The sequence below is a fragment of the Rhamphochromis sp. 'chilingali' genome, assembly GCF_963969265.1.
Source record: "Rhamphochromis sp. 'chilingali' genome assembly, chromosome: 9".
In the NCBI taxonomy this organism is placed as follows: Eukaryota; Metazoa; Chordata; class Actinopteri; order Cichliformes; family Cichlidae; genus Rhamphochromis; species Rhamphochromis sp. 'chilingali'.
The window spans coordinates 26423266-26432126 of record NC_137936.1 but is presented as its reverse complement, the minus strand read 5'-3'; positions in this window follow the sequence as shown (position 1 = coordinate 26432126).

Below are 8861 nucleotides of genomic sequence, written 5' to 3'. Positions count from 1 at the left end.
CAGCACCGCCTACAACTGCAAAGCTCTCCAGCGAGTAGTGCGGTGCTCTGAACGGATAATTGGAGGTGAGCTTCCCTCCCTCCAAGACATCTACAGGAAGCGGTGCCTGAGGAAAGCGGGGAGGGGATCATCAAGAACTCCAGTCACCCCAGCCATAAACTGTTCAGACTACTTCCATCAGGAAGGAGGTTCTGCAGCATCCGGTCCCGTACCAGCAGACTGAGAGACAGCTTCTTCCACCAGGCCATCAGACTGCTGAACACGTCATAGACACCTCAGCTTCACTACTGGAACTTTAACATTATGCACTCCATACTGTACAGTAATGCCACTGTTTTGCACATGTCTCACTCTGTATATTTTATTTTATATATTTTATTTATTGTTTACTCTATTTAATTTGTAAAATATGTGTACACACACACGTAGAAAAATATTTAGTATACACATCCAGAAATGCATATACTATTATATATTGTACATATATTTATTAGTTTCAGATGTAGCCATTCTTGTATTTTGCTTGTTTACATTATTGTATTTTGCACAACTCTGTTGCTTGTGAAGCTCGCACACAAGAATTTCACTCACATGTGCTGTACCAATGTACCTGCACATGTGATGTGACAATAAAAGTGATTTGATTTGATTTGATTTGATTTGATTTGATTGACGTCTATAGCCGTCAATGGCAGTGAATGAGTCAATGGGTTTAACTCATTCACTGCCAATGGCTGGCAGTGAATGAGTTAATTTGTCATTTATTAAAATTATAAATATATATTTTAACTCAAAAGTACAGTTTTTAAGTTCAACCCTAACACTTGTGCGTGTTTTTTATTTTGACAGCGAATGCGCACCTGCGGACCACTTATGTGCACCCCTGGTTATTTAGCTCATCATTTCGCAGCCACAGAAGTTATTTTGTCCATGAAACCATAAAGCTGCACTTTCTTTTTGCCTTATAGTCTGATTTGTCATAACTTTTCCGTTTTGCGGTAAGCTTTTCTTTGGCTGTCACTTCTTCACCCTGACCTGTCTTATTTGGCTCAGCAGAACTGAAATATATATCCTGCTGCTTTTACACACGCATTCACATAATGCTCAGCGATCCTCTGCGCGATCAACCTCTCACATGTTTAAGCTTGCTGCGGGAGATTTCACTTGTCATGTTTGCGTAGTAAGCTAACGATTAATAAGACAATGTCAGAGGAATTGGTGCACAAATTATCATCACTCACAGATCAGTCCTGTCGGTCTCTATACAAAGTGAAAGCAAAAAAACAAGCGCAAATTCAAACGCGATTTCAATATGTCACATATTGACAGTGGCTCACCGATGCCAATGACATAATTACCCAGCTACATTCCCGAAAGAATGCAAAAGCATTGACATATATTTTTCCTTCCTACAATAGCCCGACGGGCAGGGCAGAGATAGATTTTGGTAGCCCGACTGGAAAAATAGCTAGCCCTGGGACGTCGATGTGCAGTCATATTCGTTGTGTTCCCACTAGTGCTTTCAGGTTAACCTCGTTAAAATGACCTTAACGCCACAACACGGCAAATCTCCGTTAACGAGCTACCCCTGATAGCCCCGTGCATAGGGTTGCCAACCGTCCCTTAAAATACGGAATCGTCCCGTATTTCGAAACAAAAGTACACGTCCCGTATTGAGCTAATAAGGGACGCACTTTGTCCCGTAATACAGTGAGAATCAAAAGTAGTCTATAACTTTTAATGGAATTAACGCTTTGTTTGAAAACATAATTCCCAGCCCCTCTCCTGCTTTGTGACCAATGAGCTGACAGCACACTTATGACAATTCGAGTATGACAATTCAGATTACCGCTCATCTCATTGGTCGAGGAAAGGTCGCTTACGGAGAAAATACCGGAAGACAACAGATGACCACAACAAGAAGCATGGCCAACAGGGAAACAAACGCCGACTCTGCGGTGCAAGTCTCGGACGACAGTACACCTAAAGCTGGGCAAACACTGTGCGATTTTTTCAGTCACGTTATTCAGCACCTGCTCAAACTGTACGGTTGACTCGCAGGGGTTAGAAGTTGGTAGGTCACGATGCAGGTCTCACACTATACCACCCGATGCTCTGATGCGACCTGAGTGCTCACACTGTGCGTCCATAACATGAAGGTTATAACAGAAAATCTGTCGCGCTCTCTCTCTCTCCGTCTTACACTCACACAGACACACACACCACCACCATCAACTTTGCTAAATTGCTAATGAAAAACACTCATCAGGCAGCTGTGATTGAGCAGCAATGTAAATCCAACTGTTTTCACGGTTGTTGTGGTCGTGATAATTTTGTGATGCCACATCGAAAAGGCTCGGATGAGCTTTCCAAAGTTCTACAAGTTGTGCCTCCATCGCTTGTGTCCAGATCACACGCTGCACAGCCGTGCTGCTCCATCTTTTACACCAACGTTTACGTGTTTGCGCGCGAGCAGTGTGAGCGGCTGTGGTGAGAACCTCACGAGCGATTGATGATCGGGAGCTGGTCGTGAGGTGTTAATCACTTCTCGTTACCCCACGTATACTACACGATGCACGATGAAGGCCAAAATCGGTCCGATCACTCAAAAATCGGCTCAAAATGGGCCTAAAACTGCACGGTGTAAGCCCAGCATTAGAGCAGCAATGTTTGTTCCCCTCAGACAAAGGGAAGAATGGGAAAAGGAAAACACCTGGCTGGAAAAAGTTAATATGGGCATGTGCAGTGAATATCAGCGCTATGTGGCCAGAAGTGTGATAATATAACTTATTTTGTGTAATAAACAACTGCAAGGATAGATGATTACAACAAATAGATGACTAATACATAAAAGTAATACATAGATGAATAATGATGATGAGTTAAGATGCGTAATCATGGGAACAAGCGGGTTTACAAACAGGAGCAGCTGATTAGCATTAGAAAAGCTGAAATAATATTTCAACTGAAGCCGATTGTACTAAATGCACTAAATGTGCACTGTTACAAGAATGTTTTTCTTTCTATTGTTTTCTATTATTTTAAGTTAAGCAGGACAGAGTTCTTTTAAAGAAAGATTTACTTATATTCTCAAAAGTTAAGCATGACAGGCTTCTGTTTAAGAAGGAGACCTGTTTTATTGTGTTAATGTTGTCATTTTGAGCTAAAAATAAATGGCTAAATGATCATTTGTTTCACATGTGTTCATATCACAAAGAATACACATCTACTTAAATCAAATTCAAGTCAAAGGGTTAAAAAAATAATTTCACACACAAAAAAAGAGCTAGAAAATTCACCACACTGGGAAGGGTGAAGACAATTGGGTCGCCCGGCCCTGGCCACGAGGTGTCCCTTATTTATTTTTCAGGGAGTTGGCAACCCTACCCGTGCATGGGGCTAGACGGCCAACACGTTAACGAGCTAACTGCGCTAACACACTAGCTCCCACCCATGTAATTGAGCATTGCGTGGCACATCCAACATACTGTTTTACTTTAGTCCATGAGCGCTTACCTTCAGGGTCATACCTCACATGAAAACCAAAATAATTCCAAACACCAGATCTGAATGAGGGTGGGGGAGGTTCAATTTGCCATGTTGCAAGGAGAGCTTAACTTCTGTCTCGCTAGCTTGCCCTGCGCTCTTCCTTCTGACTATGCTGTCTGTGTGGAGCGCTCAGTGGATCTGCGCTCGACAGTGCAGCCTAGGCGGAGTAGTCGAACGCAGATTCAAAAAAAAAAAAAGTTTAGTTTCTGTTTCCAGAGAGGATTTTTTTTGTTTACTTTTCATTGTTTGAAAATCCTTAGTGTTTCTTAGTTTCAGTGTTAGCTTTAGCCTTTTTAATCATGGTAAATGGCCTGTATTTGTATAGCGCTTTACTAGTCCCTAAGGACCCCAAAGCGCTTTACACATCCAGTCATCCACCCATTCACACACTGGTGATGGAAAGCTATATTGTAGCCACAGCCACCCTGGGGCGCACTGACAGAGGTGAGGCTGCCGGACACTGGCGCCACCGGGCCCTCTGACCACCACCAGTAGGCAACGGGTGAAGTGTCTGAGACTGAGACTGTCCAAGCCGGGGCTCGAACCGGCAACCTTCCGATTACAAGGCGAACTCCCAACTCTTGAGCCACAATTATTAAACCTGCCGGCCTCACATTAACCTTTTTATTACAGGTGCGAACTCCCAACTCTTGAGCCACGATCGCCCCATGGAGGGCATATGTCAGAGGCAAGATTTAAGAAAATCAGTTTTCCTATTTTTTCTATAGCATTGATATTGCATTAAGATGGTTATTAAACCTGCTGCTCACATTAACCTTTTTATTACAGGTGCAGCCATAATGATTGTACACACACATTGCATTTTGTGCTTATTAAAGAGTTGAAGTTCAGGCAATTAAGGAAAGGTCATAAGCCTTGTTTGGCGAGATGTCCGGACGATCTATTGTGTAAGTGACTTGGAGCTATAGAGGGTTAAAACTGCATACACGCTTGCAAAACATATATAATACATACAATCTAGGAACAGGCCTGAGCAAAGGCCTGAATCTATTCAGCAACCTGTTGCATTTGAGTTTGCTTAGTAACAGGTGACAGAAGATGTGTCAGAGAGGAGGGCAAGTCCACGGGGGCCTTCAGGGCCTGAAATCATCGCCATATTTGGAAAAGATGCTAGAAAGAGGAACTTCTGTGTCTGCCTTTAGCTCTAAAAATTGATCATTGTCTGTAAAAGATGCAAATAATGTTCTTAAGATGCAAATTATGTTCTTAGAACACGAGAAGGGGCGTTTAACCCTGACGTTATAAAAGCAACTCTTTTGTGTATTTTTGGGCGAAGAAGTCTGCTGATGTGATGCTGTGTGCTTCTTCCCATGGTGTGTTCTGAATAAACTCTTCATCTGATTGCACTGTACTGGGCCTCCATTGGTTTGTTTTTGTGCCACATTTTCGAATTCGGGACAGTCTTTAAAACAACAACTTCTTAATAGAAAATCTGTGTGATGTTTGTTGTGCATGTGAGAATAGTGACGGTAATAATCCAGTGCATTTATAACAAAGGAGTAGGTTTTATGTGCTCTGCCTCCTGCATGGAGGTCTAAACTACACTGAGTATTTCCAGTTTGTCTGTTGCTTTCTAATATCACCTCAATTGGTGTCATATTTTGAAACTAGTTGATGCATTTTAAGCATTTATGCTTAAACAAACCCACTTCCATGAGTAAGAGAATAATAATTTGAGAAAAAATGGTCTCTTTATGTGAGAAATATCAGCTCAGCATGCAGTGCAATATCTAGATATTAACTTACTACTCTCACTGCCTTCCAGATACAGAAATATCTGACCAAACTACAAAAAAAATCTTATATGGAATTTAATAAATATGATTTAATATAATTTTCATGGAACAGAACATGTCATCGAATTACTGTGACAGTGGTGTAATTTAGAGGCCTGAGCTGCTGACACTTCACTTGCTGTCTCCAGTGTCGACGTACTGTCGTGCTGAGTTTCAAAATTAAAAACATCAAACCATAAGCATCAGTTATTACTTTTCAAAGTGTTTGGTCTAATGATTCCACAGCAGGGACATAGATCTCGCCTGCACAAGCATTTCCATGCTTTTTAAAGCATAATAACACATGAAGTGGATGATTTTGTTGACTTTAGTTTGAAAAATCTCTGAAAACTAACGCTGATAAAAAAGATTTCATCTGTCAGTTTTATATTGGGTAGTGTCCATGAGCATTTTAATCTGCTCTTTGATTTTAAAAAAAGTGCAAATGCCTGTAATTCTATAACTCTGATTAATTTTCTGACATTGGTTCTAGAACATTTTCACTTAGTTTTTCTTCTTTCTTGTTTCCAGATCTGCATCTAAAGCAGTGTCCCATGTAAAAGCAGAAAAGTCTCTAAGTAGCAATCATTGGATTTGTTTTCAGAGGATAATTGGGTCATTATGTCAAACATCAGTTTGATATTCACATATGACAAATGATAGAATGAGCTCACTAGTCAATCAGATCATGTGAGCCCTGATTAAAAGTTTAACCTCTGCCTGCTCTAGCCTGACAGCTCACATCCTGATTAAAAGTAGCCATGCATTCACGTGGTACTAATATACATATCAGAAGGTCAGCTTTCAGAAAAGCACCTCATAGTACCTTTGCAGGAAAAACGTATAGACTTTGTACTTTTTACAGGGGGGTGTTTTTACCCTTTTAGTTTCTACCTTATAGAGGTCAGTCATTAATTCTGGTCACAAATGTGCACCTTTAAGTAACAATACAAACAATACACATTTTTTTAAAAGTGCATAACTAAGCACATCTCAAATTATCACCAAACAGAGAGGCAGCACAGACCGGACCATACACATGTTATTTAATGATGTGTTTTCTAATTTAATCCCATAAGTGTGGCTAGTTGTTTTTGTTTCTTGACATACTGGCAACCTTTCCAGGGTATACTCCACTTCTCAAAGCTGGCTCCAGCTGCTCCCAAACCTGAGATCCTGAATTAGATAAAAGGAAGAAGGCAGATGGCTTGATGGCCTTTTGTTAACTTCTGACTCTGTCCAAATAAAAGTCTCATCTTTTCCTATAAAATCTGAAAGTCTCCCACAGATGCAGAATATAAGTTGTCAGGAGGTAATATATGTTTTTGATTTAGTTTTAATGAATAATAAAATGGTAAAACTTTAAAGTTTCCAATTGCATTTTGTTATTTGACAAATACAGGTTACCTCATATCTACATTTAGATCAGAAAGGCACACATGATTGCCTTTAGGTACAAAAATTAATGCTAGGGAGAACCTTTGTGTAAACTGGGGAAAATAAAGTTAAGATATTAAAATATTGCAAATGATGCCCATACCTTTTTTTTTCTTAAAATACAAGCAAATTTCTGAGTGTGTTTTCTGTGCTCATCTGCAAAGTGCTAAAGAGAAACAAAAAAGTGAGAGAAAATAAACATGTTGGCTGAATAAAGATGCAGTATGTCAGTGTATGATTTGAAACTAAGGTCTATAAAACGTTAGCTCTTAAAAAGAATGCAGCTATCAAAGGACGAGCTGCAATCGATCATAGAGGCCTAAATACATGAGCAGAAATTAGGAGCAGATGAATAGTGAGTAAATGTGTTATTAGCACCATTAGCTCAACATCAGCCAATACTAACTAACTAACTAACTACCTCTGGGATTTCACTCTTTACTTGTTTTATTTCTTACTTGTTTTTTTTTTAGTTTTCTTTTGGGGTTTTCTTAATCTCAACTAATTTTAAAAGAACAAGGATGCTTTTGACTGTTGTGTGAAGAAAACCAGATGTAGTGTTTATTTATATATATATATATAAACACTTTGTTTAAAGAGGAATATGTTCAAGTACCATGTATACCCCAAGACTGTACTTCTCGTGTCTGGTTGCAGATATTATATTGTTTGCTTTGAAATGCCATGTATGTAGAGATTTTGTAGTCTTATTGATTATTCACACCACGCCACACTGCAATTCGCATCCATATATTCATACAGCTTTTTATTCAGTGCAGCAGCATCCACACCTATGGCATATTTAGAATCACCAGTTAACCTAACATGCAGGAAGCCAGAGAATCCGCAGGATATCACCATGCCACTGTAAGTCTATCAGAGCTTGTGTGAATTCACTGCTGAAGCACAACAAAGATTTTAACCAGCTTCACATCCGAAGCTTGCTACTCACAAATAAGCAGGAGGCTTTTATTTTTAAGGGGCTATAGGAAATACAATGCATTAATCAATTTGCTGTGCTTTTCTTTTAAGCATTCTCCAACTAGATACCCACCCAGCTAGCCTTGATGTTTATTGAGTCATTCTTCTACTTTGCAAGGCAAGGATTGGCAAAGCAAGAGTCACCTTCATCCAACTGTTACGAACTGGCATGTCCATGTGTTTGTTTTGTGCAGGTGTTGTGTTTTTTTATGTTAATTTAGCTGTGCCAGGGCCCTGCTCCGATTGGTGCATGGATACACCGCCCGATGTGACTGGTTCCAGCTGGAGGACCCGCCCATTAATAGGAGGCTGGAGTGCTACAGTGGCCAGAGGTCCTCGCGTTTCTCCTCATGACCCAGCAGTATTCCTGTGGCACCCGCTGGCAGTGCGCTTGAAAGTTGTGGAAGTGGAGTGGGTAGGGGTGAGCTGCCGTTTCTTTTGATCACCCGTTTTCTCCTGTTTTGAGTTAGTTAAGGAGGTCAGACTCTGTCTTTATTTTTGACTTTGTTTTGGTAAGGTCAGGGGTGCGGGATTTGTGTAGATTTGTTTTGTTTATTGTTTTGGCCTTGGCTCACCCTGAAGTGTTGATACTCCCGTTTTGGTTCCTTTATTTCACATTGTAAATAAATCACCTTGTATCTACCGGTTTTGTTTCTTGTGGCTGCTTGGGTCTTGGGGGGGAAGCGAGTGCCTCACTCATGTTATGGCCTGGCCCTAGACGGGTCGTGGAAGTACAGACCTTATTTTGAGTTTGATTCCATAAAAAGTGACAAAAACAGTGTCCGTTGTGCGTGGGAAGAAAACTTCTTTTTAAAGCGAAACCCCCCCCCTAAACTTCCAAGCAAGCACCGAGTGCGCTACGACGTAATGGGAAACTCACAGAGAAAGTCGCGGATTCTTCCACTGACCGCTGCGGCACACCTGCACCAAAGCACACCTCCGCCTATGCCACTCCTGCTTTACAGGTGAAAATAGAGCAACAGGACCGCTAGTCTTTGATGTTATTTATTTTCTGCTGTGTTTTACTTGCATCTATTTGAAAGGGTGAGTGTAAACACACAAAAGAAATATATTTTATGTGCTGGAATGTGCAGAAAA